Here is an 18,230-nt window from a genome sequence, read left to right as displayed (position 1 = left end):
CTTATTACAATCAGGTGTACAAGCAGCCTCCGCAGAAGAAATTTCAAATAGGTACGCAATGGAGATTAATAAAAGTATTGAAACTCTGTAGCAAATCATTTTAACAGATTTAAAAGCTCAGCTGCCTGATGTCCTTATAAATACCCTATCGAACTTCCTGCTTTTGACATTTTTATATATTAAGGAAGATAAGATTATTTTTAGTTTATTATACAGACGTCATTGTTAAAATGCAAGTTAAAAATTTTTTACATTCATATTCTTTAATAATTATGATAATTAATTTAAAAATTCAATGAGAAATAAGAAGAACATTAACATAACATATTTGGGAAATGTTACAGTTTTGTTGAATTTATGTTCTCTTTGAATTTTTTGATAATCCTTTGGAATAACCGGCGACAACCCCGCTGCGTCAAATGCGCTGCAATAAAATATTCAGCCGACACAGTAGACTAGTAAGAAGATTCATACTATTTTTATAATAATTCAATAAATTATTATTATTGCTCCTAACGCCATCTGTTAACGTATTAACAAAGAATACCTTGTTTACTTCTGACAGACCTGTCAGATTCAGACGAAATATTAAATTAATAATAAAATATAACTGAATATCATTTGATAGGAATTTTTTTGTTGGTTTTTAAGCTTTCTTATCAGTTTCACTGAAATATTTTTGTTACCCAATATACTACCTGTCTCATTTTATGTCATCTATTCCGCGCTATCTCTATTACATGCAACTTTTTTCATGTATTATTCACTGCAATCCTAGGTTTCCATGAAATGTATTATCCTTCCCCGCCTCTGTCCTAACACTAGTTGTTACTTCCTCATACATCAACCCACACAACCGTTCGTTTATTTAGTCCTATATTATTTATTCAGATATCCGTTAGTGAACATTGTATTTGTTGTTGCGTTGCCTTCTTCTCCTTTTTCTTCTCGCTGTTCTCCCAGGCATTTTCTCTAAGGCCTCTTTTTATCATTGCGTTTCCTATACACGTCTTTTATCTTATAGTAGGTCTTCCTCTTCGTTATTTTCCCGGCGGGTTCCAATCCAATATTTTACTTTTATTCTGTTCCATATTTCCTTTGTTCTCATTCCATCCTCTCTGAAGATTTGTGGACATCATTCCGCTTCATATAGGCTATTATCCAGCACTATGCTCTAAAAGATCCTTTTTTTGTTTAATATAAGAGTGTTGTTCCATATCCATCATAAAATATTTTCGTGGCTTGTTTACCCCGTGCCGTTTTCATTTCTTTATCTATCATATAAGTTTCATCTCGGCTTATCATTGACCCTGAATAAAGTATTAAAACTCTTAATAAGCTGTTCTTCTAAACTTAAGTTAAAATCCCCATAGCATATATACTTTATTTAATTTCCTTATAATAAATTCCATGTCCTCTCTGTCTTGTGTACAAATGACTCAATTGCCTAACTTTATTTGCATCTCTGCTTTTTTATACAGTCTTTGTGTTATATTCACTTCACCCATTTCTCTATAACGTCCATTCTTCTCATTGCTTCTCATAGTTGTTTCCTATGCATGCTATTGTATGTTTTCTCCAAGTCGATAAAGATATGTGTTTCAATATTTATCTCTTTGTTCTTTTCTGTTACTTGTCTCATGATGAATATAATTATCCAGTTATTATCTGGCTTTTTAAAATCCGGCTTGTTCTTCGACATAATGATCCATTGATTGTTCTATATTTTCTAAAATAAGAACAACATGTTACGTGCTATGTCTTTAGTAGTTTAAGAAAGATGAACAATAATTATTTCTTGAATGATTATACCTGTTTTTTTTTTAATATATTTAGGAGTATGTACCGGAGTATGTTCTATACATTCCAAATTACTTTTGTTTGCATTTCTAATTTGTTATACTATCTAAAATAAATCTAATACTCTATAATTACTTTATTTCACTTTTTCTGTGCCACTTAAACCGTTATTGATTGCATTTAATGAACTGTATCAGTTTATTAAAATCAACTCCTGAGCCGACAAGAAATTTTCTGTTAAGGTAGGTCGTCAATACAATGTATTATAATTTAGTTTCCTTGAGTATGTCTAATAAACAATTGTTGTCGGTGTTATTTGGTATGAATTAAAACATAAAAAATATCACAATAATATAGGTAGGTGTTTAATTATCAACAGATATATGTAGTTAAAAATAAACTAGAAATTGCAGTTCAATACAACAGTTCAAGGCAAAACACTTTGCAACATATTCCAACTTTCTTCTTTCCTTTAATTTTCAGTATAAATAATATACAATGAACAATAAAGTTCATATTTAATATTTTTTAAAATATGCCTGTTTTATGTGACATTTCTTAATCTCAATCACAGTACTTTTAATATGAGTTGGTTATGAAATATTTAGTCCTCTTCTATATAACTAAAGTTTAAAAGCTTTCATTTTGGTATTTCAAAAGTCTTCTTGTTTACATTTTCGTGTCAGTTAAAGATCGTGAGGGAAAGCTCTAAACTGAGTAGGAACTCGCAAGGGACGGTCTGCGTAAAAAGGTTTTTATTCTTGTCACTTCAAGTCGTAATGGCTATTATGGATTGTCCTATATATAGACACTATAATATAAGAAACTTATTAGGACAATAATAAAAATAATAAGACAGTTACAATCTAAATAAACGAGTGATACACTCATTGGGGTAGCTCTTAACAAAATTTACAGTTACTTAAATACACAACATCGAAGACAAACGCAAAATCAAAAATTACAGACCATTTGTGTTACCACATCTGTACAAACTTATTCTTTTTCTTTTCATGTAGACATGACTGTGTCTATTTTCCAATGTGCCTTCAGTCAGTTGTCGTTCCATCGTTTACGTGGTCTTACTACTGATCGTGTTTCTATTGAGGAATCGTCTTTTGCCATCTTTACTACTCTACCTGTTGTCATTCAGCTTATGTGATCGTTCCATTCTACTCTTTTATTTATTACCCAGTTCTTGATATTTTCCACTTTGCATCTACGTCGTATATCTGTACTTCTAGCTCTGTCCCATAGTGTCTTGCCATCAATTTTTCTAAGTGTTTTCATCTCTGATGTTTCTACCATCCTTTTTGTCCGCTCTGTGTCAGTTCGTGTTTCTGCCAAATATGTCAATATTGGTCTGATGACTGTTTTGGTAAATTCTACCTTTCATTTCTTTCCCGATATTTTTATTTCTCCATATTGTTTTATTCATGCAGCCTGCGGCTCTGTTTTGTCTATACACTTGATCTTTTACTTCAGTTTCGTGCTTTCTGTAGCTAGATAATGTAATGCCTAGATATTTAAACTCCATCACTTGTTCTATTTTCTGACCTTTTAGCTTCAATTTACATCTTAGTAAATTTGCTATTGTAGCCATGTATTTTGTCATTTTTTGGGGAAATTAACGTGTTAAATTTTCTTGCAGTTGCAGCAAGTCACTCAGGGAATCTCCCTGTCTTATTTCATTGCCATCTTTAATCGAGTCGGTTAGTTCTTCTTCCACTTTTACTTTTATTGTGTTGTTTTGGTAAATATTTTTGATCGTTTTGATTATTCCTAGAGGTATCTCTCTTGCATACAATAAATGGATAACGTCTTTTAGTTTGACCTGGTCAAACGCATTTTTAAGGTCCACGAAACATAGATATGCCGGTCTGTTGTATTCTAATGATTTCTCTTGCACTTGCCTCATTATAAATATACCGTCGGTGCATGATCTTTCCGATCTGGAACCTTGTTCTTCTGCTAGTGTTATAATTTTATTCAGTTTATTTGTTATTACTTTGGTTGTTAATTTTACACACAAATCTGCTTTGTTACCAGCATGTTTGATAGTTACCAGCTTGTTGAACAAGCGGGATTTTGCAAAGGCTGTAGTACCATAGAACATCTACAGACAATGCAGGCACTTATAGAACAGTGGAATGAATACAATGAATCTCTTGATTTGGTATTTGTCTGGTAATGGAGAAGAGTAGGAACTCATAGGTAGGCCTCTGTCCAAGAGTTTACGCAAATACGCCAAGGTAGAAGAAAAAAAAATGTTAAATTATAGAAACCACTCAAGTACGTAATATTTTCATTTCTAGTCTAGTCATTTCAGGTAAAAATCAGCATCGTATACAAAATAAGTGAATCTAAATATTTTTATCTATAAGTAGGTTTTCAAAAATTATAAAACTATATATCCTGTTTTAATGGACTAAAGAATATACAATGCAGAAATGTATATTTCTTTTTTTAGTGTTACAAGATATTTTATTTGATGTACATAAGAGCAATAATTAAATGACACATTTTATATAAATAAATAAAAATTTAAGTACACTTTCAATGTATTTTTCATATTTTATTCGATTTTCCGGCAGACGTTACTGCAACATTTTAAACCATCTGGACATATTGCGTTTATGTTATCACCTCCACATGGTTCGCCTTCAGCTAAAAGGAATAATAAAAATTATTAGCTTTTGTTTCTTTTTTTTTTAATCGAATTCTGTTCCATTTTTTTTTATTATATATATTAAAAAAGAAAGAAGTTAAATAGTTGCCATTTACTTTCACAATAACGATCGTGCCAAAGCCGCTGCAAAAGTCTTTATTCAAAATCATGCAAACACCAACACAACACACTGACAAAGTACTGGTTCAACCGACAACATCTAACGACACGTAAGTTATTCAGTTCGAAATGAATTTAGTTAATTTTATTAATATTTTATTTAATTTTATTTAATTTTTTTTATTTAATTTTATTTAATTTTATTTAATTTTATTTAATTTTATTTAATTTTATTTAATTTTATTTAATTTTATTTAATTTTATTTAATTTTAATTTTTTTATTTAATTTTATTTAATTTTATTTAATTTTATTTATTTTATTTTAATTTTATTTAATTTTATTTAATTTTATTTAATTTCATTTAATTTTATTTAATTTTATTTAATTTTATTTAATTTTATTGAATTTGATTTAATTTTATTTAATTTTATTTAATTTTATTTAATTTTATTTAATTTTATTTAATTTTATTTAACTTTATTTAATTTTAATTATTTTATTTAATTTTAATTGTATTCAATTTTATTTAATTTTATTTAATTTTATTTAATTTTATTTCATTTTATTTAATTTTATTTAATTTTATTTCATTTTATTTAATTTTATTTAATTTTATTTAATTTTATTTAATTTTATTTAATTTTATTTAATTTTTTTTAATTTTATTTAATTTTATTTAATTTTATTTAATTTTATTTAATTTTAATTTTATTTTTATTTTATTTTATTTAATTTTATCTAATTTTATTTAATTTTATTTAATTTTATATAATTTTATTTAATTTTATTTAATTTTATTTAATTTTATTTAATTTTATTTAATGTTATTTAATTTTATTTAAGTTTATTTAATTTTATTGAATTTTATTTAATTTATTTTATTTTATTTCATACAAATATTTTAAAATAATATTTAGCCATATGGATCCAGTCGTTCTCGAGTTGTTATATAAAAATATATTATATAAAATTATAATAAGTGTAGATGTATGTAGATTATGTATATTACGGTATACCGCAAGATTACTACACCTGTCTCGATTTTTCGAGTTACGCTAAATAGGATTTTGAACCCGTACAAAAACTAGCAGCCAGCTTCCAATACGTCGGCGTAAAAATGAATATGAAAAAAACAAAAATAATGACAAACACAGATGACCCCAGACGTATAACTATAAATGGCAGTGAGATATAACAAATCCAGGAATATATCTACCTAGGCCAAATCCTGAAACTTGACAAAGAGAACCAAAGTGCGGAAATTACTAGAAGAGCAGGACTAGCATGAGCAGGATTTGGAAAACTTAGTTGGATACTTCAACTGGTTCAACTAATGCATCCTTCCTATCATGACATATGGATGTCAAACCTGGACCCTAACCAAGGCAAACATGAATAAACTACCCACAACAGAAAGAACAATGGCAAGAGCAATGTTAGGTATACGACTGTCAGATAAAAAGAGAAACGACTGGTAAGATCCAAAACAAAAGTCGAGGACATAACAACAAAAATTGCCAAACTTAAATGGAGCTTCACGGGCCACACTGCTAGACAAAAAGACCAACGTTGTAAACTCCATTCGCTTAGCTCGGGCATATTTTGACAGATTCATTGTCGGAAACCTACAACACAACAATTCCTACTTCTCAGTATTAATAGCTCAAGTATCCTACTATTGCAGACTTCTTTCTTTAAAAAAAAAAGAAGAATTATTCTAAATAGTGGAAGTGTATACTAAACTCATCAAATTTTGGATAGTATATATTTAAAAAATATATTTTAGTCGTTATAATTTAACATAACCATTTATTATATGGTGCAGATAAATAAATATTAATTGTCGGTAATTCGCAAAGTTCTATTTTATTTACTATTTAGTTTGTTTACTATTAATATTGGCTGTGAGTACGTGTGCTTGGTTGTATAGTAATTTCCAGCCACTTTTAGTCTGTCAAAAAGTAACTAACTTCGCAAAAAAATAATTACTAAATGCACTAGACAGTTCCATAGATAAATTACACCTAGATTGGTAACAGGGATAGCCAAGGTCAAATCATGTTCGGATTAGGCGCCCATTCGCTTGGTGGCGCTGCTAGTCTCGTTCCTGCACGGAGTGAGTGTGCTGTGATCAAGTCAAAGTTGAGTTTAGACAAATACAGCGCCATATTTGTATTTGTTTTATTTTTTATAATTTATTTTATAATTTAAAATTTTTTGTATAAATAGTGCAAAATCGTACAATATTCGACGATATTATATTATGGAATCGAACACATTACATGGAATAACAATGTAGAGACGAAGAACTGAACAAAAAAATTGTGTTCCAGATTGCATGGATACTACCAAAGAATATAGACGCTTAAGCGTCTATATTCTTTGATACTACTTTTTTAAGTCCAGGACATTATATGGATATGTTTGATAAATGGGTGAATGCTGTTAAGAGCCCTAATTAGAGAATGCTGCAAAAGAAACTATTTATAACAATTTTCGTGTATGCGCTAGTCATTTTAAAGAGGAAGATATAGTCAATGTTGGAAATAGGGGTATTACGAGAACAGCCGTTCCGAGTTTGTTTTTACCAGGACCAGGTAAGAACTATTATACCACTGACCTATATTCTTATTCACATTATATCTGACCTTTTACTATAAAATTAGTTTATAAATTTAACCTAAAATTATATATTATAAAACCAGTCTTACTTAGCTTAGTATTTGAATTATTTGCAGGTGGTGGTTCAACAACTATCTTAAAAAGCATCACCTTAGAGAGGGTTCGGCATAAATTTCTACAGGTGTGCGCCTTTCAAAGTTGGATTAGATTAGCAGACCATGACTACACTATCATGGAGAGGTCTATGAGCTTGCCTGCTTTAAGTATGAGGAGGGATCTGTCCCTCTCTTGTGAGTGAGATTGGTCTTAGAGTACCATATTATAATACCATGGTTTGCCTCATCTATGTACTTTTAATGTTCCATTTTGTAAAACAACCTATGGTGCTAATAGCCCACTGAATAGATACTTATCTTTGTTAAACAACCTAAATGTAAATGTATTTAATATGTCCCTCAATAAATATATAAATATTAGTAGAAGAGTTACTGGTACCATAGAGTTTGGAAACTTAACTGTGTAAAATACTTCATGTTTTTATTGTAACTAGGTAATACTTTACATATTTTTTTATTTTTGTTATGTTATTTTTCCATCTTTATTGTTTGTGCTGGATTTTAGAATCATAGAACTAACTGTTGGGTTTATAGGTTTTAAAATGTCATTACATCTTTAATTATATATATATATATATATATATATATATATATATATATATATATATATATATATATATATGTATGTGTACATGCATGTGTTTGTGTACATAATATATTTTTATTTCACATTATTTAATTTTATTATCTTAAAATACTGTGTACTTAACCACTAAGTTGTAACACTTAATCGGCTTGTCCCGTATATTAGCCTGCATCCACATAGACAGCGGTAAGGCGTTCAGAGTTATGAATAAATAAATTTGAATGTGTTGACAGGGATCTTTCCTATTCTGTTGATGACAGGGATGGGATGTCTGATCTTAAGATGACATACTGGTGAAAAAATCTGTTGATTGTAATTGTGTTTGTCATTTCAGGCATAAAAACATTATTATCCTCTGTTGTTTGGAGTTTATACTGAGCAAATAAAGTTACTATATCAGGTTTTAGCAAAGCTTACATTCTGGGTGAAAACTTTAAGCATACCTTAGAAATAAATTATTTACCTTATCCATTGTTCTTTTTTTTTGTTCGTTTTTTCTATTTGCTATCATTCGGTTATTCCTCATTCTTGGGTTTTCTTTTTGCAAGAAGCAATATTTTGCTAATCTAATCAAAATCATAATTTTGTTGATAACCAGAATATTTTTCTGGAACTCATATTATGATTCTGATTATAAGAATAAAAGTATTATCATATAAATATATAACATATAGTATGAGTATAAATGTATATAAACTTCTTTCTAGAACTAAATCATTTAATTGTTCTGTTTCCAACTTAGCAGGGTCCTTGAGTTCTCTCTTTCTGTGAGTAGAACGCCAGACTGTAAGAGTTTTCACTGACCACTGATAGTGTGTGTTATTGCATTAGGATGAAAGTACTACAAAAAACTCAGAATGTCTGATGGCTGTCTGTTGCTTATTGGGCTTTAATTTGACATTAGAATTACAAAAAAAATATTTAAATACTGACAAGTTCCTGTCATAACATTTAGAACACTAAATTATACTACATTCACCCGTCCCTATTTTTGAACAAAATATTGCAACTATTTTGGTTTATTTTTAGCTCCAGCTGATTTACAGCTAGAATGAAAATCTGAATTTTCCAATCTTGGTTCATCATTATCATCAGGTTTTTGAACAGGTAAATTTTCTGTCTCATCTGGTATTTATTTAGTAGTGGAATTCTCTAGTGTGTTATTTGGACCTTCATCATTATCTTGATTCAATAATATAACAATTCAACAGTAAACTTCTTATATAGTGCAGAGCACATGGTAAAGCAGTTTTCCATTAAGTGAATTCTAAATTTTTGGTTTTCTAAGCTAGATTCACCAATTTCCATATAACTCATTGTATTTTTCGACTTAACCATTTTCTTCATGATTATATGGTGTTGTTCTACTTGAATATATTCCTTTAGAGTGTAGATAATTAATAAATTCTTGTGAAGTAAAGCTAGTTCTCCTTGTTAGATTTGATATATACCGTCATTCTATATAAACCAAATACTGATTTAATCTGTAATTGGTTAGAATTGCTTTTCTACCAGATAATGTCTGCATTTTTTTAAATACTTCAACTCATTTGCTTTTTTTTCAATTGCATAATGTTTTTATTCAGAATCTGTGAGGGTATGTGTGAAAAAAGCAATTGGTTTTCCAGATTGATTGCTTCGCTTATGTAATCGTAGATTAATTTTTTAAAAGCATGTACTTATCGTTACCTTCTAGGGATTTATCTTTAGATTCATTGCTTTCTAAAAAATTCTTGAATGTTATATACTTACTAATGTTTGAATTCTTTGGTGGAAGTTTGACAGTTTGGACCAGCCTCTAGTTTATCTGGTCTAAAGTACTTCCCCATTGTAAATTTATGCGAATAAAATTGTAGTAAAATGTCTTTTGCAGAATTAGGCTTTTATTCACATAAAACTTGATAAGAATGACAAAACAATTATTTAAATACTGACCCGTTCTTGTCACAACATTAAGAAAACTAAATTATACTACACATGGCTTGTATTATTAATATTTCTTGTAACACATATAACATTTCTTGTAACATTTTTATAAATAAAGATTTTATTCTATATTTTATTCTGTAATTTTTTTAACCACTTTGGCATTTTAATGTAATGGAAAATAAATATGTCCCAACATAACAAGAAAACCCAAAAAGTATACGAAAAATATTTATTATCGTATAGGATAAGGATTTTTCTTGTTATTTTAGGATTATATCGATTTTCCTTTACTTTAAAATGAGTTCACAATCCTAGGTAATATTACTAAACTTTTGAATTTAGCGCCATGTATATATAGTTATGCGCCCGATCACTAGGTGATGCGCCAATCATTGTTTTATTCCTTAACACGGAAGTTTCAATGCTAGGTGGTAGTGTGCTATGGACAGTTCGGACTGGGAATAGCGAACCGAGTTTAATACTACAATACAACATTGGAGACCATACGAACTTAAACGACCAAGAGGAAGACCACAGATGAGATGGGTTGATGACATTAAAAAAATAGCCGAAACAAATTGGAAATATGTTGCTCAGGATAGAGACAGATGAAAGGAGTTGGGAGAGGCCTATGTCCAAACATGGACGACAGAAGGCTAAGAAGAAGAAGATATTTCTAGACGTGAGAACTTAAGAACTTAGAAAAGATCGACGCAAGACCAGCAAAGTTGGAAGAATAGTTTGGAGTAAACCAACCCTTCATTTGGGCTTTAGTGCCATTGGAGAGAAATATATTATGGAAATGAGGGTAAATAAGTTAACATTGTTTAGACATGTTCAACCTCAATATTAGAATTACCAAATACGAAGAATTGCTGATCTGTAAGTTCCTGGAATGACTAGAAAAGAAACACCAAAGACCTGCACAGAGACGATTAAGTGGGACATGTCAATAAAGACGATTCATATTGGTACGACCAAAATTAGAAACTTTTGGAGAAATGTAATTTGGGAAGTAGATTCCTATAAGAATAAAAGCAAAGATGATAATGGTAACGATAGTCAAAATCGAATTAAACAAATATGTTAAGATAAAATAAATTACTGACAATATTTTCCAAACTTTTGTCGAAAGAAACGACGAAGAATAGTAACGACGACTTACATAAGGTGAATTTAACTGAAAAGTCAGTGTTCGGTAAAAAAATTGTAAGTATGTAATCCTATTATAGTAACATTAACAAGACACGACAACAGGACTACTCAGAAGGTAGATTGTACATATGTAAGTGCAAAGGGCATGCATTGTATGAAGAACAAATTGTAGCTACAGTGGATATTTTAGTAAACAGACTTCACGTAGGCAAGAAAATAAGTACCTTACAACAACTGTTTGGTGCTTAAGTTTTTTGCATCGTCTATGTGCTAAGATACAAAAAAGTCAATAACAAAAAAGTAGTTACGGAATTTTAGTTATTTAACTAAATAATACGGAATTATATATACACTTATGATACGCCATCTCAAGATTTAATGATTTTAAGATTCATTTTAATTTCCACTTCATCCTTTTGTTATTACTTACTTACAATTTATTTAACGTAACAATTATAAATAAAATACTTTTATTACATATATATTACAATAAATACAAAAACACCTTATGTAAAATTCTTAGAGACGGCCCTCTCTTTAAGTTACCTAAATTGATAAAAACCTTTATGGCTTCGACCTTACCAATGGGTACCCTTAAAGAAGAACAACAAATTATTTCCATAATAAATAATAACTGTCATTAGGTATATATTTATTATAATAAATGTTATTATGATAGTATCCTTGAGAAGTGTATAAGATATAAGATAAGTCAATTATACCTATACTTACACACTACGTTAAAACAAGTTTGACAGCAGACACATTGTTCAGGCCATATTTGCTGAACTTGTGTATTATTGCATGGTCTTTCAAGAGGACAGAAAAATTTCTTATTGTCACAATAGGTCGGTCCACACCCTTTTTTGTTTTCGTTACAGTGACACGACGCACCAAATATAACCGGTAATGCTAAACAAAGTACCATTGTTGATAATATAATAAAACGAAGCATATTTACGGTATTATTAACAGTGTGTGTTGAATAAATGTTTTTCTTTATTTATAGGCAAAACTCAGGTTGTGGAAACTTTGTTAATGATAAGACGTGAAACATTATGACTGTATTAACACATGTACAGGGTATTTCAAGTTACTACTAACGAAATAACTTAATTATAACGATAATATTAAACAAAACATTGATAACGTGGTAGTATATTTTCACCTCATACTCAAACAGAATTATACTCGTACATCGATACACTCGATATTTTAATCAGAGCAAAACCCAAAATGAACATTATACAAGTTACTGCTCCAATTGCCGACAAACCAAAGAATGGCGTTGAAAGTTTTTACGAGGACACAGACAACATTTTAAAATCCATTAACACGCAAGATATCACAATTATAATCGGATATTTTAACAAAAAAATTGGGAAACAAAAGTAAGAGAATAGACAGGAGAATACGGTCTGGGAAACAAAAAGAAATGGTGTGATAGGCTTTTCGAATTTTGCCAAAACAATAATTTTGTTATAGCGAACACATTGTTTACTGTCGAAGAGAAGATCATACACCTATAAGTCATCAGCAAATCAACGCAGCAAGCAAAGAAAATTGTAAGCATCGCTAAAGAATATGTAATAGTTATACAAACATACAGGAACCCAATTATGCTAGTAAAAACATATCCTTGTGCTAACAGGGGATCCAATCACAACACAGTAGTCACCAAAATTAGGCTCAAAATAAAAACAATAAACGAAAAATAAAATATGAGCAAATTGATACTAGTAAATTCAGGAACCCACTTATAAGACAAAGTCTGATAGATGAAATCAACAATCAATAGTTAAATATTATGTTTATATGGGATTATTCCGCAATGGACTGTAACGGAAATTAAATTTGATAATTTTTCGACTGTTCTAACAACCATTCAAATTTCGTCATTTTGTGTCATGTGGAACAATTTCACCCAATCATGTCAACATTAGACTGATAATTGCATTCAATGCAATTTTCAATCCCTATGACAACACGATCGAGTTTGACAACTTTATCCAAATAAATTTCAAAATGTCACGTTTCGGCAATGAGAATGTTCAAAGTATAAATGCGCTAATTAAAGAAAAAATTCCCAGAAATACAACCTATTTAAATTATATAATATAATTTAAATTGTACTTTCACTAACTGTACCTTTAATAAATAAATGTTTCGTTATGTTGAGTTATGATTTTTTTTTTCGAAAAATTATCCGCCGAATATCCCTCGGACATTGATGAATGCCTCATAATTTCATGACAAATTTCTCAAATTCGTTGCTTGGTAACAGGTTACCAAGGAACGAGCTTTCGATTGTCATGAAATTATCTCGTCTGTTATCAATGTCCTAGGTATATTACTACTGATAATTTTTCGATTTCAAAATCGATTTCAAAAAAGATTATTTTAAAACAGTGTGATGTTTCTATAACAACAGACGTAATAAACTGCAAAAGTTATAAAGGGGCAAACATAGACTCAGATCGTTGCCTAGTGATCTCAACATTGAGGGTTAGAATTTCAAACACCGTAAAGAAAATAAAATGGCTAGAAAAAAATGGAATGTGCAAAAGTTGAGAGATGCGAAAATTGCAGAACGGTCCTCGAAAAACAGGCTAAAAGCAGATGCGAAAGATAAAATAGGAACATCAGTTTGTGCTCAGAAAAATCATTGGTTTGACGATGAATGCAATAATGCAAGATAAGAAAAAAATGAAGCCTACAGAAAGATGCTGACCCGACGAACTAAAATAAATAGAATTACCAGACAAAGAAACGAGAAGAAAAGGGGATACACAAAAAAAACGAAACCACTTAAATAAGGAACTTAAATATATAGAAAACCTCAACAGAAAGAAAGGATTCAGAGCATTCTATAAGAAAATTAACATCAACAGAAAAAAAAATTAACAACCACAAGTCAATGCAGAAATCAGAATAGCGACCTATTAACAATAAGGAAAGATGTATTGAATAGATCGGTGGATCGCAGGAAAAGGAACCACCAACGATTCTTGAAGTTAAAGACGCAGTTAAAAAACTAACCACAAACAAATCACTTGGAATAGATAATCTCCCAACTGAACTATATAAAGAAGGGGGTCGCGATACCATTATGGCATTATAGCAGTTTAAAAACGAAATATGGACATATAAATCACTCTCCAATGATTGTAATATTGGAATACTTTGCACCATACACAAAAAAAGGAGATATCTTTAAATACTCTAACCACAGAGGAATTACGCTTATAAACGAAGCGTATGAAATATTTTCTACAGTACTATGTCACCATATGGCACCATATGTAACGGATAGTACGAAAATACCAGGCTGCATTCAAAGGTGGTAAATCGAGAATTCATCAGATAGCAACGCTGAAACAAATTTAAGAAAAAACACAGGAATATGGCATAGATATTCATCACATATTTATACACTACACAGCAGCCTACGACTCAGAACTGTGAATAGAAGGAAAATATTCAAAGCAATGACAGAGCTAGAAATATCAAATCAGTTGGTAAATTTATCAAAACGCTGTACGAGAGGCGTATGTAGCATTAAAAAAATCAGCTACAAAAATGGGTCTAATAATAAACACCAACAAAACGTAGTATAGTGAACGAATTTTTATACCTGAAAGCGATCCTTAACACTGAAAATATTACTACCGCAGAGATAAACCGCAGAATTTGCACGGCCAACAGATGCTATTTTGGGCTCAATCTCCTTCTTAAATCCACAATTATATCGAGAAATACAAAAATAAAACTGTTTAAAACAATAATACGCCCAGTCCTAACATATGAATCAGAGACCAGGGACTCTGCAACAAAAAGCAATGAAAATATCTTAGGATGTTACGAAAGAAAAGTACTAAAGCGAAGCTATGGATCAGTGAACGATGATGGAGTGTGGAGAAGACGATACAACTTTGAACTTTATAGAATATACCAGAAACCAAATATCGTAAAAATTAAGATAAAACGTCTGCGGTAGATAGGGCATGTAATGCGAATGGAACAAAATGAGCCAGCTAGAGAAACGCTCCTTGATAGACCCATTGGTCAGACAAGGAGAGGAAGATCCAGAACAAGGTTCCTTCATAACATCGATGAAGACATGAGAAATATGGGAATACGTGGTTGGCGGAGGAGGAAGGCGATGGATAGGGACGACTGGAGAGAAATTCTTGAGGAGACTATGACCCACGTAGGGTTGTAAAGCCAGTATTCTATATAACTAAGTTGTTTGGCGATTATTATTGTTTTCCAAAAATTTACGGTTGACTCACTTGGTCTTGATCTTGGAGGTAACCAAGCTACTAGTTGACAATTGCAAGAGTGATGCCTGTACCCTCCAGATGATATCAAATTCTGATTGATTTGTATGTTTGTGTATAATATGTTTACGCATTATGTGGTTATGTATTATATGTTGATTTATTCCTTTGTTTTATACGTGTTATGTACAATTGTAGGTGATGTTACTTATAAATAAAATGGGAAGTCTCGAAATAAAATGATGGTTGGTATGGTTTTGGAAAGCAATAAACGTTCAGGTAAAATATAATTTTCATATTTTTATATCATATGTTCATATCATATTTTCAGATGTAAATAATTGCATAGGATTACTGTTTGAAGTACGTACCTACACAATAAGCAAGATAATATTCAGAAAAATACACTTTCATTTATTAGTAGAATAGAATAGCAATATGCTTTATTCTCACTGAAAGATATTTAGACAATATAAAGATCGAAAGATTTATAGGCAAAGTTTACAAAGAGTCAGAAAAAAAACAATACCTAATACAATTTACTAAAATTATACAAATCGTCAATATAAATAAAAAATAATGAAGTAAAACAAAACCAATCTATTGCAAAATGTAAATAAATTGCAAGTTGCATTTACGTCTTTTTGACAGTTACATAAAATTTTGTTTTTTTTTTCAGATGACGAACCTAACGATTTTTCTTTTGATTCTGACCTAGACCCTGTATTCTTCCTGTCCAGCAATGAAGTAATTGCATATAGCTCCGATAAGTCAGAAGCGGAAGAAGAAATAAATTGGGAAAATAAATATAGAAATTAAACACTTTTGTTACAAAAAGGGGAATTGGTCATGAGCCATGCTGTTCTAAGCCACTTTCCAGCCGGGATAACATTCCCAAAGAAATACACTCTTTGGGTGAAAATTCAAAAAATATTGTCCAACTACAGCCTTTGAAATCGAACAGTGCTATTTTCTCGGAAGTATTAGATGATTTTTTTAAAGTTACAGTCGATCAACAAAACCAACAAAACATATTATCATTTGAGCAAAATGAAGATCACCAAAGCCAGAAAAATTCTGCTGATGGATACGAACAACTCTCATGGAAAAAACCTATTGGTAATCACAAGATTTTCAACTATTCTGCAGAAGCTGGATTACAGGCAAATTACGCTGCAGTTCTTATAAAAAATTTGTCCCGCTATAATTGTTGATGGAGTTACATATAAGATGGTTAATCAAACTAACTTGTATACCACCCAGATTTTGTGCGATACTGATACTATCAGTAACGAATCTAGACTACATCGATGGGTTCCAACCAGCAGAAAATAATTGATACAATGTATTGGCCTTGTGGGTTATATGGGACTTGTGAGGCTGCCTTCTATTGACAAATACTGGAGCACTGACAATTTCTACATAAATTGTATGGTTCCGAAAATTATGCCTAGGAAACCGATTTCAGCTCCTTCTAAGAATATGGCACTTATCCGATAATACCACGTGTCCAAATGATGACCGCTTGCACAAAGTCAAATCATTGCTAGATAAACTTATTAAAAACTTTCAAGCAGTTTATACACCGGGGCGTATATTCTGTATTGAGGAGTCTGTAATAACGAAGCAGTACATACTGCAAAAGACGCATAAGTATGGAGTTAAGCTTTGTAGTGACAACGGCTACACGTGGAATATAAGGATTTATACAGGTAAGGAGAAAAATGAAGGTAACGCATCTAATTAAACAAATGTAGTGATTAACCTATCAGAACGCCTTTTTGAATTCAGAACGTACGATAGTAGCTGATAACTACTATACAAGCCTAGAGTTAGCTTACATTTTTCTTGATAAGGAAACTCACTATATTAGGACGCTAAGAGCAAATCGTCGTGGAAACCCAAAAGAAGTAATAAATAAAAAGTTTAAAAAAGGGGAAACGTTTGGGTTGGAAAACGAGAGAGACATCTGCGTTTTTTAAGTAAAAGGATAAATGAGATTTCTTGTTACTATCTACTAAATACACTACCGAGACTCGAGCAATTCAGCGACGAAGTGGTGTTGTTCATAAACCTCAGGCTGTAATAGAATACAATGTGGCAAAGTTCTCAATTGACCAGTCAGACCAGATGGCAAGTTATAATTCACCTCTACGAAAGTCACTGAAATGGTACAGGAAGCTCGCTGTGAAATTTTTTCTTGGCACATCACTCGTAAATTCTCACATTATTTTCAACCAACTAGCCGATAAAAAGATGAAAAGAACTGAATTAAGAGAGCATGTAATAAAGTCACTTTTAACTTATAAAGACAACATTGAGTCAGAATGATTCCGAAAGGAAACAACAACAAATACGAACTACAAGGAGATCGATGCTAACTCATACTTTGGTGAAAAAAAAACCATATGATAAAATAAAGAAATCCTGTAAAGGTTGTTATAAAGAGAAGATTTGGAGAAACATAACAAAAAATCGGGTCAAAAAAGTAGTAACTTACGGTGATACTCGTGAAGGACAACCACACCTTTGTTTAGATTGTTTCAACGAACACTCCAACTAACCGATAATTTTTAATTTCTTTCATGTTCTTATTTAACTTTAACATAATGTATGTCTTTTAGTTTGAAATGAATATTTTTTAGAATTTTATATTTGTTACTCGAAATAAAGATATGTCAAAATTTCGATATCATTTCAATCTCCCCCATTCAGCCAAAATGAAAACAGATATGTATATGCGACGACTGTATGCCACGGCGGTCGAATACTGCAATAACTCCGCTTCTATACACGACTTCTGGCAAAACAAGATCTATATCACTGACCGTATTAAATCGGTCGTATACGACCGCCGTGGCATGAAGTACTTATTGAACTATCGGTCGTATACGACTGCCTGGCAGTCAACCTGTTAAAAATAATAATTTACGTAAGTTTTCAGGTCTCGAA

General features: G+C 30.8%; 2 long non-coding RNA genes across 2 annotated transcripts; one reads left to right on the top strand and one right to left on the bottom strand.

Moving 5' to 3' along the window:
- Positions 1-4,238: 4,238 nt before the first annotated feature.
- LOC140441696 (uncharacterized) lies at positions 4,239-12,047 on the bottom strand. The gene is made up of 2 exons (XR_011951028.1): positions 11,731-12,047; positions 4,239-4,467 (listed from the first exon to the last, which is right to left on the bottom strand). It is a non-coding gene; the product is annotated as an uncharacterized lncRNA (long non-coding RNA).
- On the top strand, positions 6,923-9,976 carry LOC140432712 (uncharacterized). The gene is made up of 2 exons (XR_011949835.1): positions 6,923-7,187; positions 7,329-9,976. It is a non-coding gene; the product is annotated as an uncharacterized lncRNA (long non-coding RNA).
- Positions 12,048-18,230: the final 6,183 nt, after the last annotated feature.

Source organism: Diabrotica undecimpunctata, chromosome 1 (assembly GCF_040954645.1).
Source record: "Diabrotica undecimpunctata isolate CICGRU chromosome 1, icDiaUnde3, whole genome shotgun sequence".
In the NCBI taxonomy this organism is placed as follows: domain Eukaryota; kingdom Metazoa; phylum Arthropoda; class Insecta; order Coleoptera; family Chrysomelidae; genus Diabrotica; species Diabrotica undecimpunctata.
This window is presented reverse-complemented; position numbering and strand designations above follow the sequence as displayed.